Source organism: Myotis myotis, unplaced genomic scaffold, assembly GCF_014108235.1.
Source record: "Myotis myotis isolate mMyoMyo1 unplaced genomic scaffold, mMyoMyo1.p scaffold_m19_p_1, whole genome shotgun sequence".
NCBI lineage: Eukaryota > Metazoa > Chordata > Mammalia > Chiroptera > Vespertilionidae > Myotis > Myotis myotis.
The window spans coordinates 11,784,777-11,806,759 of record NW_023416313.1 but is presented as its reverse complement, the minus strand read 5'-3'; the positions used below and the strand labels follow the sequence as shown (position 1 = coordinate 11,806,759).

The 21,983-nt window shown below is 40.3% G+C and overlaps 1 protein-coding gene across 4 annotated transcripts in view; it reads left to right on the top strand.

The window, feature by feature from the left end:
• KCNIP4 (potassium voltage-gated channel interacting protein 4) overlaps positions 1-21,983 on the top strand; it is a 953,844-nt gene that overhangs the window by 306,245 nt on the left and 625,616 nt on the right. The window lies entirely within an intron of this gene.

Sequence of the window (21,983 nt, the reverse complement as noted above, 5' to 3'; positions counted from 1 at the left end):
TATGTCTCCTTTTTTTTTCCCCCCGCCCTTGACAATCCCCTGGCCTCCCCTACCCCCCAGTGTCTTGTGTCCATTGGTTATGCTATATGCATGCATACAAGTCCTTTGGTTGATCTCTTAGCCCCTCCCTGCCCCCCCACCCTCCCCGGCCTTCCTGCTGCAGTTTGACAGTCTGTTCGAGGCAGCTCTGCCTCTGTATCTATTTTTGTTCATAAGTGTATAATGGTCTTTATTATCCAGAAATGAGTGAGATCATGTGGTATTTTTCCTTCATTGACTGGCTTATTTCACAATCTCATCTTCTTTAATTCTCCATTTATTTCCTCCAGTCCCTCAAGTGCACATTATACCTTAGACTCCTGGTGAGTCTCACCTTCAACAACTAAAGACAGTTTTCTTAAAATATTTTTCTTCTTTCTCTAATTATTCAACCCCTGCTAGGAAGACAGAATTTTATCTTATTTATAGCCCCACTTAAATTAAAGGCTACCAGGAGTCTCTTTAAAATGCATAAGGATTCAGAAGAGGGAAATCATCATCTTTTCAAATGTCTATGAAACATTGACAAGACTGGCCAGTTGGAGAACCACAGGAAAACCTCAGTAAATTATTTAAATATATAAATAATGTAGACAACATTTTTTTAATTGGGAGAGTGGATTCAGGATCTGGAGAAGAGCCCGAACCTTTAACTATCTGAAACTTCAAAATCATCTTGGGCTTCTAATTCAGCAAGTGTTGTGTCCCTAGCTTTTCACATATTTATCTGTACACATTTGTGGTGGCTCCTAATTCAAGCCAGGGATCGAGCTGCAACTGAGGTACATGCCCTTGACCGGAATCAAACCTGAGACCCTTCAGTCTGCAGGCCAATGATCTAGCCACTGAGCCAAACTGGCTAGGGCTAGACAACATTTTTTTAAATCTTTATACAATAAAGCTTAACATTAAAAACAAAACTGGAAAGTGAAAAGCCAGTAAAACCTGGATATTTTAAAATTGTTTCCTAAAGATGCATAGATCAAAATGAAAATGAAAACACAGTTGTTCATTTCTAGCCAATCATAATTTTAAAGATATGAAATGTACCTTTTTACCAAGTCGAAGAAAACATCAGTTGTGAGGTGCATGGATATTTTGTGTTTATTAAGAAGAACATTTCTGCCAATAAACTATGAATTCAGCTCTTTTTATTATTCCTTAGCATTTTCATCCACTGTGTCACCAAGCGCATTAGGATGTGCATTACATAAGTGATGGGCCTCATTATTATCTCCAGAAGTTTCTTCTAAGCCACTGACACCCATTTTGAAAGTTTTGATGGTAATACTTTCTTGATCTCCTCAGAAAGTCTACACAGAACACTTTGCATTGACAAAGTGAAAATGTTTGAAACAGCAGCTAAACTAAGCTCTTATAGCGTCAATCATACTCACACTCCCCTGTAGTGATGGCAGCGTGGCTGGCGTGGCTGAGGCCATGCAGGCTCCCACAGTGGCAGCAGGTCCGGACCTCAGCCTGCCTGGCAACCATTGCCATCTGATCGAAGAGATCCAAGTGAATGAGCAGGTGTGTATGCCTGCCCTTTGATGAAGTCATCTCTGGACTCTAAGGTGTGTTACGGAATGACCTGTGTAATTGTGCCTGAGAATTGATGAAATATGGATTCAGATAGTACAGGACCCAAATAAGGCATTGCTTGCAGGGAAATTCATGGGCTTAAATACTTCAGTTAATAAAGTGTAAAAAATTAAATGAATTGAGCACCTAGGCTCAAACTATTGAAAGAAAAAAAAAAAAACAGATAAAGTAAATATAAGAAAAGGAGAAGAATGGGATTGAATATTAAAAAAAAAAATCAATTCTTAGAAATCATAAAAGCAGTAGTACTAACATAAATGCAAAAGATAACTCTTCAGGGAGAAAAGAGCAGGCAGCATGAAGACAGAAAGTAAGAAATGATAAGTAGGGAGAAATAGCCATTGATAAAGGAGAAATTAAAAGAAATTAATTTTCCCTCAGTTGTAAAGTATAGATAGTGCATGCTGACCCATGAGACTTCGATGTATTAGCAGTAATGTACAAGGGTGGGCAAAAGTAGTTTTACAATTGTAAAGCTGTAATATGAAAAATAATATAAGAATAAACTCTGTGTTTTGTGTACTCACAGCTGTAGACCTACCTTTGCCCACCCCTGCATTTAATGCTCCTGGCCCTGTGCCTGGCACAGGATGCATTTCGTTCATGGCAATTACTGCTGCTGCTGATGATTTAAGTCCAATTGTCAGCATCCATATTACTGCTACTATTGCTGCTGCTAGTACTAGCACCATTAAATGGTACTGCTGATGACCATCCCTACTATTATTGCCACAACTAAACAGTGGTGACAAAAACTTGCTCAGGATACTCTTAGAACATCTGGGAGGGTTGCCTCATCTGGCTGGAGAAGTCAGGGAAGGTTTTCTCAAGAGATGAAGACCAAACTGAATTTGGGAGTAGTTAGGAAAAGTAGAGAGAGAACAATGCACAAAGACTCAGAAGGATAAGCGATCTTGGTGGACCCATGCATTTTTCAGTACAGTTGTTATATAAAATATGCATGGGATGTTCAAAGGAAGATGATAAGAAATGGACTGAATTCATGAATAGGGATGCATGTAAGACATTACAACCCATGTTGACAAAATTGTTTTTATTGTATTTATTGACTTAGCTACATGATATCCTATACAGCATTTAAAAATAATGTGCCCTGGGTTTGTGATTTAAATTTGTTTTGCCCTAGAGTTTGAATGTATTACAGGATCGATCAAAGAGGGCATGGTAAATTTACTTTAAACTCTTCAGGCAGAACAAACCAAGGTTTGCTGACGTATCTAGTAAAAGAAAAAAAAAAAAGCAGTAGATTTTGTTAAAATAAGAAATTCATACTAATCATAACATATCACACTGCCAAAACACATATTTGCCAGGAATTTTGACAAGTAGCAGGCTCTTTTATAAGTAGACAGAGGTTCTTTAGAATGCAAGTATATGCTTTATGTAATCTGGTGATTTCTGATAGAAACATCTCCAGCAATTAAGATGTAAGGTATGGCAGTTTGTGATAGTAATTACTAATTTTGACAGTTCTATGTTCCAATTCTCTCTCTAAATCTTATTTTCTATATCTACTAGAGGCCTGATGCATGAAATTCGTGCAAGGGGAGGATCCCTAGGTCTGGCCGGCAATCAGGGCCCATCTGTGGGGCGACCAGCAGGGCAATCATGGGGGCCTTGCTGGCACCTGCCTTGGCTGGCCTGGCGCCACCCGCTCACCAGCCCTGCCCCCTGCTGCTGCCCACTTGCCAGCTGGCCACAGCCCCCGCTGCCACTGTGGGTTGCCTCACTCTATGAGGTGGCCAGCGGGTGATCAGGGGCCCTCAGCTGGCAACCACCTTGACTGGCCTGGGGCCTGCGGGATGGGGGAAGCTCCTGTATGGAGTGTCTGCCCCCTGGTGGTCAGTGCGCATCATAGTGACTGGTTGTTCTAACAGTCATTCCGCTGTTTGGTCAATTTACATATTAGGCTTTTATTATATAGGATAATATATGTGTGTTTATTTGTATAGCTCTAAAATATTTATATTATAGGAAAGTTACTCGATCTCTCTAAAATTCAGTTTCTGCATCAATAAAGTAGCACCCCATATATAGCCTATAAGTTTGATGTGATAATGAGGTATCAATATCAGCAAAACACTCAGGATAGCACTGGATACATGTTATCAGGGTTGTTATAATTGCTTCCCTTTTTCTAAATCCTTTTGCATTTGTGTGGGCACTTTGATTAAATCTTACACATCCCAGAGTTTACAAGCTCTGGATTTTACTTCCGCGCAATTAAAACTCTTGTGTCCCTAGGTACCTTCCTACTCTGTACGGTAGGTAAGTGCCCTCTGTACGGCAGATGAGTTTTAATTTAACCTGCCTGCTCGACTCTACCTTCCTCCTCCCATATTCTTCAGGGAAACCAGGGGATATGGCTTCTGCTGATCAGCTAGGTTTAATACTTGCATTAATATCTTGGCCAGAAAATTCCAGTGCACCTGCTGGTTGTTTATGTGGAGGTTATGTGTGTAAGAGAGAGCCAAGTATTAAGGCGTAGGGTATGGAGCTACCACAGCCCATCCTTCTGCATTCCTGAGTGAAACTGTCCCTTCTTCCAAGCAACTGGGTCAGGTCTGCATGGACGTGCAGGCACACCGGTTGCACATATGCTGAAACAGCTGGGCTGTCGTCTCCCAGATGTGTCCTCTGTGACCCTCTTCCTGTCCACTCCTGGCAGCCTCTCCTGTCTGTGAACTTTCTGTCTCCACTTTCTCATCACCATCCTTCAGCCTGTCATCACAGAGGACTGTGGCAGACCTTAAACAGGGAGAAGGAGAGGAGGAAATACGCAGAGGGGTTTATACATGAGCTGAGCTCCGAACTGGGAAAGATGCTTCAATATGCCAGGTGGTACTTGAGGCTTGAAATGGCCTTGCTGTCTAGAATATTTTGAAAGAATGTTATGAGTCTGGATGACTTTACTGAGATGTAGTAGAGAGTAATGTTTAAGAGAAAGGGATTTGCAGTTAGACTTGGGTTTGAATTCAGGTTCAAACACTTATAATCAACATGAACTTGACCAAATAATTTATCATCTCTGATCTTTAGTCTCTTCCCATATAAAGTAGGGGTCCTAATACCTACTCCATAGCATTGTTTAGAGCCATGGTCAACAAACTGTGGCTCACGAGCCACATGTGGCTCTTTGGTCCCTTGAGTGTGGCTCTTCCTAAGCCTTAGGAGTACCCTAATTAAGTTAATAACAATGTACCTACCTATATAGTTTAAGTTTAAAAAATTTGGCTCTCAAAAGAAATTTCAATCGTTGTACTGTTGATATTTGGCTCTGTTGACTAATGAGTTTGCTGACCACTGGTCTAGAGGGTTTGACTGATGTAAGGAAAGTGCTCAATTCCTGCCACATAATAGTGCTGGATAAACAATATTATAGTGGTGATGATGATGATGGTGATTGTGATGGTGATGTTAATAATCTATATCTACACTAATAAAAGAGAAACATGCAAATTGGTGTCATTCCACTACACCTACCATCCAATCAGGGTGAGTATGCAAATTAACCCAACAAAGATGGCAGCGGTCATGGAACTGGAGGCTTGGGTTGCCCCCGGCAACGGAGGAAGCCAAGCTTCCAGCCTGGCCTGGCTACCACTCAAGGGAGAGAACAACACGCAGGCACAGCCAGGAGTCTGAGAGATCAACACAGAGGAGCACCTGCTCCAAGCCTCCACAGTGTGGCTGGGAGCAGGCCCCCAGTGGACACACACACACACACACACACACACACACACACACAGACACACACACACACAGGGCGCCTGCTCTGAGCCTCTGCTTCCAGACTGTGGCTTAGGCCCACTCTCCATGGGGAGCAGGCCTAAGTCGTTAGTAGGACATCCACTGAGGGCTCCCAGACTGTGAGAGGGGGCAGGCTGGGCTTAAGGACCCCCACTCTCAATGCACAAATTTTGTGCATTGGGCCTCTAGTATATATATAAAAGCCTAAGCAACCTTTCCACCTTTCAACCAGTAGCTATGACATGCACTAACCACCAGGGGGCAGACATTCAATACACAGTCATGGAAACGTGGAACAGACTAATGAATCTCAGAGGGAAGGGGGTGTTGGATGAGATTAACCAAATAGCTTATATGCATACTAGAAGCCCAGTGCATGGATTTATGCACTGGTGGGGTACCTTGGCCTGGCCTGTGGGGATTGGGCCGAAACCAGCAGTCTGACATTCCCAAGGGGTTCCAGATTGTGAGAAGGTACAGGCCAGGGTGAGGGACACCACTGGTGCACGAATGCATGCACTGGGTCTCTAGAAATAAAATAGTAAGTTTGACTTTTAGGAAAAATAAATCTGTTCTAGGAAGTTCTCTCTATTAACACTGCTAATCCACTGATAGATATGCAGACCCATTGTCAAGAACCACTGGGGATTACCCATGTGTTGTTGGATTATATGCATCTCCCTCTTACTGATGACACAAGCCATCTGGAATACAATTCCGGGCTTCTGTCCTCTCTTTTTAGTGCCATTTCCTATTTTTCCCCAATACAGCTCAAGAAAAATTAAGTATTTCACAAATACATATTATCTAGTTTTCTCACTTTACTGTCTCCAGCACCTAGACCCATTCCTGACACATAATCAGGGAATAAAAATCATTGGCTGACCTTCCTGTCTATTCTAGCCTCTTTGTCTGTGCCCAGGCATTTCAACTGACATCTTTTGCACTATTCACTGCCAGTAAAACCTTTACATCCCTTCCTGTTACCTACTGACTCTGACCTCTAAGCCACCTCCTTATCTACTCTTTCTGAGATGCTGGGATTAAGACTCCAAAAATTACATTTCCTAGACCCCATTGCCAGGCAATTTCTGGGTCGATTTTTTCCCCATGGGAATCCCTGGCAGGGTATCGGAAAGAGACAGATGAGGAGAAGGACACTGTGGCTTCCAGGTTGGGCCTCACTCTCCACTGGAGGCAAACCACTATGGCTCCAGCCATTAAATTCTGAGGAAACTTCCAGCCCCGGCTTCATACCATCCAAGGTAGGAGTACCAGGCAGCTTCACTGCAGTTCCTCCAACCCCTGGCCATGCCCTCTTGGCGGCCCTGCATGGCCCTGGCCCCACTCCTCTGAGTCATTGGACCTCTTACTGCAGGGATCCCCTCATTTGAAATTCTCTTTCTTTCAACCTGGCGGATGGTATCTGCTTCCTAAAACTGCTGACCTCTTGGTTACATCTTCATGGAGTAGAAGATCTCATGGCCTTCTTTAGCCTCTCAGCACCTGAGTGACCAGTGCCCAGTGTTAAATCCACTCTGTCCAAAACACCTGTCATGGTTTCTGTTTTCCTGACTGGACCCCAGTTGATAGAATGCCTTTAGGAATTCTTTTCAAATGCCACCTCCCTCCCTGACCCCGAGCTGGACCCCAGTAGTGCTTGTTTTTACATCACTTACTGAACTTGTCCCGCTGTGCTTTGTACAGAATACCTTTCTCCGTTTTGGAGAATGTGTCCTCAGAATTGCATGAATTCTCAAATTCATAACACCATTTTTTAAAACGTTTATACTTTCTACTCATTTTCTTTACTAACACTCATTGAAAGCAATTTTTGAAGAGGGCTATTTCCTCTTTTAAAAGTGAAGTTTCTTTCCCAATTTCTCTCAGGTGTCATGGTGTTGAAATACCCGACACAAGGTGGGCTTATTCATCAGTTAGTTAAACGTCAGTTTCTCATCACATGGGACTCAGAAATGTGTCTTGAGAAACTTAATAGATTTCACTGACGTTTGCCCTAGTTTGCTAAGGCTGCTATAACAAAGTACCACAAAGTTCGGGGCTAAACATCATAATTGAATCTCCTCATAGTTTTGGAGACTAGAAGTCTAAAGTCAAATTGTCAGCAGAGTACTTCCTTCTGGGGACTGTAGGAAGAATCTGTTCATGCCTCTTCCTTAGATCTGCTGTTTTGCTTGCAATCTTTGACATTTCATGGCATGTAGAGTGTCACCCAGACCTCTATCCCTGTGTTTGATATGTGTTAGTGCGTGTGTGTGTGTGTGTGTGTGTGTAAATGTTTCCTTTGTACAGTGACACCAGTTGTATTGACTAGGGGCTCACTTTACTCCATTATAACTTCATCTTAATGAATTATATCTGTAATAATCCTATTTCCAAATAAAATTATGTACCACATTCTGAAGTGGTCTGGGTTAGGACTTCAACATATGAATTTGGGGGGGCACCATTCAACCCATAACAAAGTCACTTCTAAAAAGTTAAAACCATGACTATTAAATTCACTCAGGTCTATCATGTTATGGTACCATTTGAATTATGTGTCTCCTCCTCCTATGTACCTGGGTATCAAATTACTATAATATTGTTTCTCATTCACATCTTTCTCCCTAGGGCATTTCATCATGGGAGAACATTTGTTGACTTGAAAACTGCATAGCATCCCTTCTTGTGGCCATAATATATGTTGGTTATTATCAAGTACTCATTTGCCCTCCCTTCTAGCCTATAAACTGCTTAGAAGTAAGGATTATATCTTTCTTCCACACAGGTTCCTAAAATAAAATAGGGCTTTAAGATACCCCACGACTAACCACTCTGGTTTATGTGATCGGGTGCTCATTTCTCATATACTCAACATTGTCATGAGTGCAAATGTAATTTCTTTCCTCATCCATTTTTAGTTTATATGAGACTATTGGGGTGTGTGTAATAGGATTACATCCTTTATCCTATGGTCTCCCATATCACACGTTTTTTATATCTCTGCCTTCCCTAGCTCTAAGCACATGGCTGTCTATACTACATATTAGTAAGGCTTGTTTGTACACATCAGAAAATAACATTAGCTTATATAAATTAGTGTTATATTTGTATCACATATATGAAGATCAGCAGTAGGCTGAATCAAGGTGATATAGAGCTCCTTTCTTTTTGCTCTACAAGGACTAATGCATATTTCTATTCTTGAGTTTTGGCCCTTAAAGATACTGTTCAGTAAAGGAAATAGGAATAGTGGGAGGGAAAAAAGGGATCCCCTTCCACATAGGTCAAAACCCCTTTGCAGATTCTCTTCAGATGTCCAATGACTTTCATTTATATTTCATTGGTCATGCATAGTTTCATTAGAAAATAGGAAAAAGATTGGGCACCTTGCTAATCTTAATAAAATCAGAGTTCCATTCTTAAAGTGGAAGGAAGAATAGATATTTTGGGTAAGTAACTAGCTTCTACTGTCATGGTGACTATAAGAGATCATTAATACATGTTTGTTAGCCATAATTGAATTTTTAAAATTTTATTTCTAAAAGTTATAATAGGAAATGGCAGTTTTCTATATGATAGTCCTCATGGTATTAAGGAAATAGTTGGAGTTGAGCCTGGCAGTTCCTTATTGATTTGTGCAAAGCTATCATTATATGGAAATAATTTGATGCATTATCTTTTGAATTTTTTCTTCATGTCCTATGTGTCTGTAAGGCTGCATTTGTGGATTCCTTGATGTTTCAGTCAGAAAATCTGATTCTCCCCCAGCACCAATATATGCCTGTTTTCTAAGCAGACCTAAATCTCTTAATCCACCTAAAATAGGGTATTTCAGTCTACTTATCCAGCTCTCTGGTTTATTTGGAGGATTAGCAAAAAAAAGTATTCAAGATAATTATTTCACAAGTTATATTATACATATCTTGCTAAACATGGCTTAATACCAGTAGAATTAGATGGCTGGTGTTTCTGAATAGTAAGAGCTATCACATATTTAATTGTAAAACATTATTAAATCCTAACATGACTTAGATTTCTATGAGTTTCAGTTAGGCAGGCATAATTTATATTTAAGAAATTTATAACAAAGATTTAGTTTCTATTTATATACTAGAGGCCTGGTGCACAAAAATTTGTGCACTTAGGGCAGATCCCTCAGCCTGGCCTGTGCCCTCTCGCAGTCTGGGACCCCTCAGGAGATGTCCACCTGCCAACCTAGGCCCATTCCCCGGGGGGATCAGGCCTAAGCTGGCAGTCAGACATCCCTCTGACAGCCCAGGGAGCGGGCCTAAGCCATTAGTCAGACATCCTTAGCACTGCTGCAGAGGCAGGAGAGGCTCCTGCCACCACTGCTGCACTGGTCAGCCATTAGTTAGCTTCTGGCTGAGTGGCACTCCCTCTGTGGAAGCATTCTGACCACCAGGGGGCAGCTCCTGCATTGAGCATCTGCCCCCTGGTGGTCAGTACGCATTATACCGACTGGCCATTCCTGGTCGTTCCACACTTAGGGTCAATTTGCATATTACCCTTTTATTATATAGGATTTTTAGCTACTATCCACTGGATTAGGGGCCAGAAAAAGAAGGCTAATCTACTCCAAATAATGACAGAGTTACAGCTCCTCTTTATATTTCTTGTTTCCATCCCATATTTCATCATATGGCCCCTTTCTAAGACTAGAAATGTTAACATTTGTTTCTTTACTTGTCTCATATCCAGTCCCCAACACATATTGATTCTATTCCCAAATGTCTCTTAGTTTTTTTTTTCCTTTTTTCTCCTTACTACCACTGTCTTGGATCAATACATCCATCATCTTTTGTCTAGAGACTATGGCATTGGAGTCCTAATTGGTCTCCTTGCTGCCTGTCTATCCTCAGACCGATCCATCCTTCACACCGTTGCCAACATTAACTTAAAAAAATAATTCTTATTCCTTCCTTCTCCCTTCACCAGCCTATATATTGTGGAACAAGAGGCCTCTCCCAGCCCAGATATTTACTATATCTATCTTCTCATATCTTTACTCTTCCTTCCATGTGACTGCTGCTTCAGTGATTCCTAATGTCTTTTAATGTCCTTAAAATTATGTGCTTGCTACCATATCCTTGCTTATTAAGTACTATTCTCTAACTAGAGCATCCTGACCCCTTTGTGCTAGCTGGTAGAGACATACTACTTGGATATCCAGGTTCCCTTGGCATGTCACTCCTTTTTGAAGCTTTCATTAATTTGCTCAGAGTTTGTCACAAGTCTTTCTCATGTTCTTATCCCATTTTGTATCCAATACTTTCTTTAGCGTTATGTCCACTCCTGACTGTCCTGTGAGCTTCTCAAGAGTAGGAACTTTATCTTACTTATCTTTTTATGTCCTTTCTCCTCTCCAGTACCCAATTCAGTACCTAATACAAGGTACTCTATAAATGACTACTGAATAACTGTGAAGCCATAATGAATGTTAATGTTATACAAATCAGTGCAGTAGGTGCATATTATAAGAAACTAGAGGCCTGGTGCATGAATTCATGTACGGTGGGGTTCCTCGGCCTGGCTGGTGATCAGAGCTGATCGGGGACTGCAGGCTGAGGGGAGGGACCTCGGCAGGTTAGACAGTGCAGGAGGTTGGCTGTGAGAGCGCACTGACCACCATGGGGAAGCTCCTGCATTGAGCATCTGCCCCTGGTGGTCAGTGTTGTGTCATAGATACCAGTCACTTAAGCTTTTATATATATGCTAGAGGCCCGATGCATGAAAATTCATGCAAGAGTAGGCTTTCCTTCGCTGGTTGCTGGCACTGGCTTCCCTTCAGCACCTAGGACCTGGGCTTCCCTCCTCTAGCTGTTAGCAGGCACCAAGGACCCAGGCTGGCTTCTTCTGGGCCACCTGCAGGCACCTGGGACCCTGGCTGGCTTCCCTCCAGCCCCAGCTTCATCAGAAAGGACGCCCAGAATGATTTCCAGAAGACATCCGGTCTAATTAGCTGTGAATTATTAGAATATTACCCTTTTTATTATTATAAATGATACTGGTATGGACGTGAAACATGAAGAGCCATGTTACACACATAGTTGCCATTTTGGAGCACTTTTATGCCAGGTTCAAGGATAAGCAGTTCACATATTCATATTTATGAAAGCTCTAAACTATTCCGTGTTGTTTTTAATCTCCATTTTATACGACATGCCTCAGGTCACACAGCCAGTAAGTAGAATATGACTTGCCTCTACATTTGTCAGAATTAAAACTCATGCTCTTAATGAATGCACCCTGATACCAATTGTGGAAAAGAGCAGGAACCTGAGTGAGAAGAACAGATGGAGGACTCCCCCAATACCTCTGATTCTAGGGGGACATGGAAGGGGAGTCATATGCTCCTCTTCCTCCAAGATGGAAGTATTTTTCCATCTAAGTTAAATATTAAGTCTTTTGAGGAATAGATCATGGAGGGGTGAGTCCTTATTTCTGAGCCCTGCTTTCTTAATAGTCTCCTGGGGAATTCACTCTGCTCAGCTTGCTACTTCTCATTTAGGACCAAGACCCTCATCTCTGCACACATAAACTGGCCACATAAATCAGCTATGTAAAAATGTTTTAAGACATGAAAATTAAATGAACCACAATCTACTTGCAAAAGAGTATAATGAGGGTAGGATGTAGTGACGAGGCATGGCTTTGGATTTAGGGAATTCTTGATGTACTTTTTAGTTTTTAATCTATAAATGAATAAAATGACAAATACATTTATATTACAAAATTGAGGAACTAGATAAAGAAACAGTTTAATATCCTAGATATACTAAAGGGTATTTGATGATTCTATTTCTGATTTATCTCCTTCCCTTCTTACTCATTTTTCAAAAGCTTTAGGTGATCTCCTAAATTGACTAAAGAGATGACATAAATGTTGTGTGATCAAAACAGGCCATACATAATCCTGTCCCTTTAAATTCATGAGCTCTTCCTCACCTGCCACGTCCTCTCATCTGAGATCCTGGTCCAGTATTTCCCAAGACCCATTTCAAGCAGTGTCACTTTGTTCCTCTCTTCTTATCCCTCTGTTCTAGTCAAAATCATCTTTCCTCTTCTCTGTAGTAACTGATGGACAAGGCCATCCTTAATTTAACATTTTGTAGTTTTCATTATCGTTTATATTTATTATCCCAATTGATTCTTATAGTAACTGTGGGGAGGTCTGAAATGTAAGTAAAAGCATTCTCAATTTGGCTAAGAAATATGCCAGTATTCATACTGCAAGGTATCTACAGACCTTAAATAAAAATGAGATTTCCCAGTTTCTCTTTCCCATGCACATTCCATTATTCTATTTGTCCTAACTGGAGAAATAATTTAAACACATAAAAGTACAAAGCATTAAGTTATGGAAATCATATCTTGTTTTCATCAATGTTCAATATATTGATTCCTCTACAAATATATACTAATATACTCGTGGGAAAATGCATCTATATTTAAGTATATATAATAAACATGAGCATTACAAAATCATGGCTCTACAAAAACTGATCCTTTGAGGTAAAAACTGGTTATTTATCTCTATTTATTGGTTCAAATATCAGACAGATCAACAAAGAAGTAAGGTTTTAAAATCCAGTAAAGTCTAGCTGACATTAATGAGAAATTACAATTTCAAATGCACTACCCTTGTAAGATAAATCAAAGGTAACAGTAATTAAAATAATTGCAAAAGATATTTTGGGTTCTGTGTATTTGCGTGTGCTGAGAGGTGGAATATAAATGTGAAAGTATTTTTGTTCATTTTGGTATCTTGAGCCTGAATGATTTTTAGACCAAAACAGTTTTTCATGCTGAGTTAAAACCTGAAATTTTGTTGATGTAATCTTATCTGAATGTGCAGATATTCTCAAATTTTAAAACACATTACTGATTAAGCAGGGGGTTGATATTAATGGCTTTATGTAAAATATAAACTTCACAACATGATTTTTACTTTATCTTTGTGTTGGTTATATTTGATACATAATAAACGTAATTTCATTATTTGGTATTGCTATTAAAATTCAAGTCATTACTAAATCTTCAAATACTCCATTTCATTTGATTGGAAGAATTTAAGCATGAATGTTTACTGGAGGTGAACAATGAGCACTTTCGTTAGAAGGGATTTCTACAAACTGTCCAAAGAGAGGTGGAGGAGCCATTCAGATACAATGTGCATATACATTCCTGCCAGTAATGGCTCTTTAATATCAGTGGTAAATGGCTTATCCACCTCTTAATTAAACGTTAACGACAACCACTTAAACTCTAATCATTCATTCTGACTCCTCCAAAATTGCTGGTATGCTTCGATAATGCTTTGACAGTCTGATATTCCAGGGCTCAGCCACTTTTCAAACTAAGTACATTAAAGCCTCAGTTTATTTCTTTTGCATACGAAGTGACTCCTCAACTGTTGTTTATATGGTGAATGAGCTGGCTGCTAGTGTTATCAAGAAGGGCAGAAAAGGGCATATAGGGAGATAGAAAGAAAGGAAAATACTTTTTAGTCCTATGTTGGCAGTAGATGATGAGAGGAATTTTCCCCTGATTGAATAGTTTCAGGAAAATCCCAGGATTCTATCACGCTGGCCACGCTGTAATTGCATGTTCACTCCTAAGCTAATTATTGTCATAGAGTTCTCATTAACCATCCCGGGGTCATACAATCACTCTTCCAGTCAAGGGATGGGTTCCTAATGAACAGTGCGGAGGGCCATGTGATAAGTCAGAAAGCAAGGATGGGTTCTGTAATAAAAAGTAGTGATTTGAGGCAGGCCAATGTTCAGGATTAATGACATAACGTGTAAAATACTTCATACCTCTCCTGGAACATAGTAAATGCTCAATTAATGGCATCTATTATAATCCTTTCCTTAGTAATGATAGTAAATGATAAAACTGCGGTAACATTTGCTATTTTAACATATTTGGCCTGGTGTTTCTGATGGAAGACAAAATGTGCTTCAAACTGGCTCACTCCCCAAAACGAGGAAATCAGAAGAACAGTTGCTGTTCATCAGAGTGTAAATGATCAAAATTAAAATGACATGTCCTGTGAGTTGTTTGTGACATCAGCTTTTGGGGGTAGGAGGAGATTAAACAAATTTCGGAATTTCAATTTAGTCTTTGGTCTCAGGAAATGATTAAACAGACTTTTCTGTCTGTATGGTGTCTAAGAGAATTGTGGTTCTTTGCCCTTTATTTTTAGTCTTTAATGGATTCTCCTATTAACTCCATCTTCCTTTCCTTCCTATCAGGGAAGGATGCTGAAACAAAAACCATATTTTTCTAGTGCTTATTGTCCACTTTGGACAGTGGGTGGCAAACAGACACTTCACTGTTCTTTGTATACCTGCTACTACTTCCAAAAGTTCCTGAGGTTATTGAAACTCCCCTGATGGGAAAGGTTATTTTATTGCAAACCTGTGTTTCCTCAACTTGCTTCAGTGCACATAACTAATAAGTGTGCAATTCAGACTCCAGATGTGGCAAAGTGGAACACTCCATGTAATGAGTTCCATTATTTTTCCCCATGGGATTTAATAGACCAGCAACTTTAATACCAAAAAAATGCTTCCAACACAAATCAACAAATCAAAATGTAGTTCTAATCATATCACTTGTTTTCATTTTTTGCGGCATTGATTTTGCTCTCTGAATCATGTAGTCTAGACTATTTAGTATCTGGAGGCATCAATCTAAACCTTCCTGGAGTGTTATAGAATTACAGCTTTCTAAACTCTGTGAACAATCATAATAAGAAAAATGCCCCAATTTATTAACCTCTTCAAAGGGCTAGAATCACATCAATCAGTAAACCCCCAATGGTTCCCTAGCTGATGCATTAAATACTATAATATTACATAAGCCCTTACCATTGTTTAGACATTAACATAACAACAGTGTCCATGAATGGAAGCTGTATTCCTGAATTCCCCATATAAAATCACATGTGTTCTCAGGCTACAAAAGAAGTCCCTTCACAGGAGCACAGTATAACTGCAGAAATAACTAAGGTTATTTGGTACTAACTAGTAAGGTTCCTTGGCTCTCAGGAATTTTGAATCTGTGGTTTTGTAAAATGAGCTGTATTTGTGAATATTTAAGTTTCAGAACTTTGATCTATAATAGGCACTTACGTATTTATGGGTACACTTTAAATTTTAATAAGGCTCAGTTGCAGAAACAGCCATAGTCCATTTGCTGTAAGGGCCTTTAATCAGAGTTATGGTAAACATGAAGATCCAATAATCTGATTAGCAGATGCAGAGTTCATTTTACAGTTAGAGTAGCCCAATAGGATATGACCTGAAGGTCAAGATGTTGTGCATCAGGCAACACCAAGTGAAACAAGTTTCAATTTAGAATCCCATAAAGTATCATTGGGGACCTATTGACATTTACATTATTTGCATATTTTAAAACATGCATAAATTAGTTCCTCGGGGTGGGGGAATAAATTGCTATCTATAAAGAGAGAATAAAATATGCTCCAAGGAGATAAAAAAAGGGAAAGGTCAAAGTAAAATGAAATATAGCAAGTAAAGGCTTAAATCAAGCAAGAGAAAACAAATCTCATGACAAAAAAAAATTAGTAAAAAGTTATCCCCAGGGGAACTAAACTTCTGAAATTATTTATTTCTGCAAACTTAGATATTATTTGTTTGGAATAATGAGAAACATATTGGAACTTAAAGAATAGAAGTATTAGTAGAGCTGGCTCATGGGACCTGATATTATTTCTAACTCTGCCCCTAATATGCTATGGGACTAGGAACAATTGACATATTTCTTCAGTTCTTGATTTTTTCTCTCTCTCTCTTTTTTTAAGGTGTAATAGAACTATTTTTTAAACAATTATTTTTATTTTTCAATTAGAGTCAACATACAATATTATGTTAGTTTCAAGTGTACAACATTTATGTAATTTAGGAAGTGATCACCATAATAAATCTAGTACCCATTTGACACCCTACACTGTTATCACAATATTATTGCCTATATTCTTTATGTTATTCTTTACATCCCCTTGACTATTCTGTAAGTACCAATTTGTATTTCTTAATTTATTTCCCTTTTTCATTCATCCCCCCACCCCTAGTCTCTCTCCCATCTGGCAACCATCAAAAGGTTCTCTGTAGCTCTGTATCTATGAATTTGTTTCTGTTTTGTTTGTTGTTTAGATTCTGCATATAAGTGAAATCATCTGGCATTTGTCTTTCTCTGTCTGACTCGTTTCACTCAGCGCAACACCCTCTTGGTTTTCTCATTGGTGACATGGTGCTTATGTTCCCTCTGCCTACCTCGAAGGACACATCCACCTGCTCCATCTCTTCCTTCAAGACTCAACAAGTCACCACCTTTTCTGTGAAGTGACTTTCACGACCTAGTCATTGTTCCTTCTGTTCTCCCATCAACCTTATTGAGACCTCCATCAAGTCACAGGACACATCCTGTGCTGTTTCCCCACTGTACACCCTGAAGTCAAGGGACAGCTGTCCTAGGTGCTTTCTTGAACATATCTGGGTTTGAATAAGTAGCATATATACATTCACAGAGAATGTTAATGCTTTGAATTGCAGTTGCTTGCTCAGAGCTTGACAAATGGTGGGTCTGTAATACATGGTCAAATAAATTTTAGAAAGTACTTTGAAACTGTTTAGAACTAAGCAGTTCAAAGTCTTGAATTGTGAATGATTTGTATTGAATGAATTTTGAGTTCCCTTCTATCACCCTTAAAAGTGAGTGATTATTATGATTATTTTTCACCATTTATTTGCTGATGGTTATGTATTACATCCTGTCCTAAAGCTTTATATTCATCACATTTACCCATAAATAGTCCTATGTAAGTAGCTTTTATTATCCCCACTTTTTACGGATGAGAAAACAGAGGCTTAGAAAATGTGATTGTCTTGCTCAAAGCAGATGGCAGAGCTTAGATGTAAATTAAAGTCCTCCTGATACCCAAGCCCATATTCTCAAGCAATAGTTTAAAAAGTCTTTAGAGAAAGACCCTCTTATGCACATGGGTTCAAAGTAATTTTATTGACTCAATAAAATACATTGTACAGATATAACAAAGGTTTAGGAAGTCACACCATCAAAGAGTAAATGGCCAAGTGAGAACTGCTTATACCCCTCCAAAACTGCTTCTTTTTGCTGATCGATATAATGTTTGCTTCACGTTCTTATTAATTTATTACAATGGCATGGCTCTAAGCAGCCAAGAGATCACTTTTTTTTTCTTTTTTTGCTTTTGATTGTGGTAGCTAATTATATGTTGTTGATATACTTAGTCTTTGTACTTAGCTATGTCTTTCTAATGCCACATGGTAAGACAGAACTTTTTATAGAAGCTAGCAAGGTGTGGCTTGTGTAACTTTGGTAAATTTAAACCCTGGAAAATGCAGACTGCATCTTATTTCAGGGAACAGGCACACACTGCCCGCACATGTCCACAGTAAAGCTCACTTGTAGCCCAGCCCTTGGATGCAGTGCACTCTGGTTTATGAGCGCTTTCTAGCTGCAGACACTGCTGGCCCAAACATGCCTCTCTAGCTACCTTTTAAAATCAGAAAGCATCAGAAACACCTCCCCCTCACTGGGGGCTTCTAGTCAGGCTCTCAGCCAGCAACTCAGCATTAGCATCAGCACTCTTTCCCCTCATTCCTAAGTCCTGTGTGCATTTCTCCATTGCTGGTCCACCTCTGACCACCTGTGATAAAAGAATCCCCACTCCTTCCCAGATAACTTATTTTTCCCTCCCAGCCCCGTTTTATTGAGATACTAGAGGCCCGGTGCATGAAATTTGTGCACGGGGCAGGGGGGTCCCCCCTCAGCCCAGCCTACACTCTCTCCAATCCAGGACCCCCTGGGGGATGTCCGACTGCCAACTTAGGCCTTATCCTGAGGACATCCCACTCACAATCCTGAACCGCTGGCTCCTAACTGCTCACATGCATGCCTGACTGCCCCTAACTCCACCCCCCCCCCCAGCTTGATCACCCCTAACTGCTTCTGCCTGCCAGTCTGATTGCCCCTAACTGCCCCCCTGCTGGCCTGGTTGCCCCACACAGCCTGCTGTTCCATCGTTTAGTCATCCCTCACTAACCCCCCTGCCAGCCTTGTCACCCCATGCAGCTTGCTGTTCAGTTGTTACTGTTACTGTGTGGCATCCTGGCTGGAATTTGCATATTTCACTATTATTAGTATAGATAATTGACATATAACATTGTATTAGTTTAAGGTGTACAACATAATTTGACGTAAGTATACAATGCAAAATGATTGCCACCATAAGCTCAGTCAACGTCCATCCCTCACATAGTTATACAGTTCTTTCTTTCTTATGTTGAGAACTTTGAAGACTGTCTTAGCAACTTTCAAGCACAACACAGGAGTGTTAACTATATATACTATGCTGTACATGACATCCCCAGGAGAAGGAAACTAGACTCACTATGGCCTGAATGTGTCAATTTATGTCCCTGGGGAAACCCTCTGACCTTGGATTCAAAATTGGAAAATAGAAGAAAGGTGCCTATAATGTCCCACTATCTCAAGGTGTCCCTACAACACTGCCAAGTGGCTTTAGGAACCAGAGAGCAGTGCTGATGGGATCTAAGAGGTGGATTGAGTTTCCTTCCAACCTGTCCCCTACTCTCTCCATACCATGGCTGCAGGACACAGTATTCTCTGCAAAAACACTGATTATCAGAGAGCTCAAAATAGGAGAGATTTTCATAAAATTGCCACTGGAATATTACTGGAGTCATAAGTTTTATCTTTATATAGGATATTATTCTATAACCATGTTAAAGAATAAATATATTTCAAGGCGATTCTCATTATAATTTCTATTTTTTTCCAATACAGTATTTTACTCTTTTGAGCTTTCCTGCCATCTTAATGAGGGTGAAACACTGATTGTGGTCATATCCATGGTGAAACTAGCTGAGATAATTACAAAGGTGTTGTCACAATATAATTTACTGTATGTACCTTAACTGGAGTGTATATTTAATCTAGGAAGGTCCATTACTATAGAGCACTAAGATTTCCATTGGCAAAAGCTTTTCTAAATATTTATCTAGGTGAAAAATAATAAAAACAGTCCCATTACCAACATATTCAGGAACTCCTGTATACTCTACCCACTACTAGAAGATAATGGGATGCACATTGTTATATTTTAATATATTTCTCTGTCTCTTGGTTGCCTCCTTTATGCCCCCTGCTGGGGACAAGCCTGCAACCCAGGCATGTGCCCTGACCAGGAATCGAACCAGCAACCTCTTAGTACACAGGAAGACACTCAACCAACTGAACCACACAGGTCAGGGCTGCATATTTTTATTTAAGGTGGCAATAAGCACTACAGTAAAGAAATGTTTCACAAACCTTAACCCAGCATTTTCCTTGACAACTGGTTTGGATTGTTTTAAGTAACTAGAGGCCTGGTGCACGAAATTTGTGCACTCAGTGGGTGAGGTCCCTCAGCCCAGACTGAGCCCTCTTGCAGTCTGGGAGCCCTCAGTGGATGTCCGACTAAGCCATCAGTCGGACATCCTTAGCCACGAAGGTGGGAGAGGCTCCCACCACTGCTGCTGCACTAGCCAGCCATGAGCCCAGCTTCTGGCTGAGCAGCGCTTCTCCTGTGGGAGCACACTAACTACCATTGGACAGCTCCTGCATTGAGCATCTGCCCCCTGGTGGTCAGTGAGTGTCATAGCGACTGGTCATTCTGCTGTTCGGTTGATTTGCATATTAGCCTTTTATTATATAGGATGTCTGCTCATGTATTTTGAAATTAGTGTTCCATAGAAGACCCTTGGCAATGAACTGTCCTTTAGAGTTATTTCAAGGTAACTGGAACTTTGAAAAAACAGTTATGGCAAACAATTTCTGAAATAGCCTGGAAGAAAGAAAACACACCATCCCATCCTTGGGGATGCTAACCAATCTCAGGAGATTTAACTTTTTATTCCCATGTGAACAGTAGACAAGAGTCTTGAGTCCATTTCCATGTCTTATATGTAATACCCAGAGCTGTGAGAACTGGGGCAAGTCATTTCACTCCTACAGGCTAGATTGTCCTGACCCATGAATTGGATATAGTGATAGCTGAGCCATGTCCCTAAATACTTACTGACAAAACACTTCAAATAATGAAAGAACTAAGTAAAAAAATATTGCCATCATATCAATATCCTTGTAATCATTTCTTTAAGTTTATCCAACTTTAGAGCCAATGATCTATAACATTTTCTCATGTTCTCAAGTCCATTTTTATACCTCATCCCTTTACAAAAATCATTGCCTTTAGAAACTAACCAAGCAAAATTAATTTACCTCAATAGTACATTGAGACACAGCAAGCCAGAAGACACTTTCCTCTCAGTATTTGGGTTCTGAAAAAGTATTCCAGGATTCATTGAGCATGCATTTTTACAGCATGCAGCTGTGTCCACAACACACCTGGCTCAGCATCTTCCCAGCCTCCCATAGACCAGCTAGCTGGACCTGGATTGGGAGTTGAGATATGAACTCTGACAACCGTGGGAACTACCCGGGACATTGGTCACAACGATCCTATTTTTGTCTAGATGTGTACTAGAGGTCTCTCTGTTTAGATTCTTGAGCTCACTGGACATATTCAGTATTTACTTAAAAGAAGTCTACCTGAAATGTTTCTTATTCCCACCAATACTTGAATATGTTGTCTGAAATGGTCAGGTATCCTTTTTGGTGTATGTTCTTCTTTCCACACACAACCGTAATGCTTTAACACAATGACACATATTCAGCTTTGGGTTTTCCATTAGAGAAAGTCCAATGAGGAAAATTTTATACAAAAAATTAAATGGCTCCCCACACCCCATTGTCCTGGCAGTATCCTTGAAGGCCACAGTGGTTGGGTCCATTTATGCTGCCATAATTAAAGGGTTAAAGGGGACAGTCTCTTTTTACTGTGTGTGTATTGTGTTGTGGTTCACAGATTTTATTGATTTTGCAGAACTCAGGTGCATGAAAAATACAGCATGGCTCTGTGAGCTCAGTGCCTGGCAGGGCCAGAAGAAAACAACCACTTGAATCACAGATTTGGCTCCTTGGGATTGGTGGGTGGCCTCTGACAGGCTAATGCAGCTCCCATTGCCCCAGTTATCCCCAAACTCACTGTAGGGAAAAGAGCTGCCACTCCTCTGCTTCTTGGGGAATTTGCAAACCAAGAGCAATAGGCCAGTACTTGAATGTGATTCTAATAAACTGTAAGAACAATGTTTAGAGCAGCGGTCGCCAACCTTTCGGACCTCAGGGACCACCAGTGGTCCACGGACCACCGGTTGACGACCACTGGTTTAGAGTGTGACCTGGCACTTAGCATCTACAGATTAACTGAATACCAGAAGAGAGTCTATGTCTCATGAAGCAGTGGAATGGGATCAATAAACCCAGGCAAAATCAAGCTGAATGAGGCCAAGATCCACTCACACACCTAACAGTTGTCCGACTCCTATCGTGCACTGGGCTAGTTTCTGGGA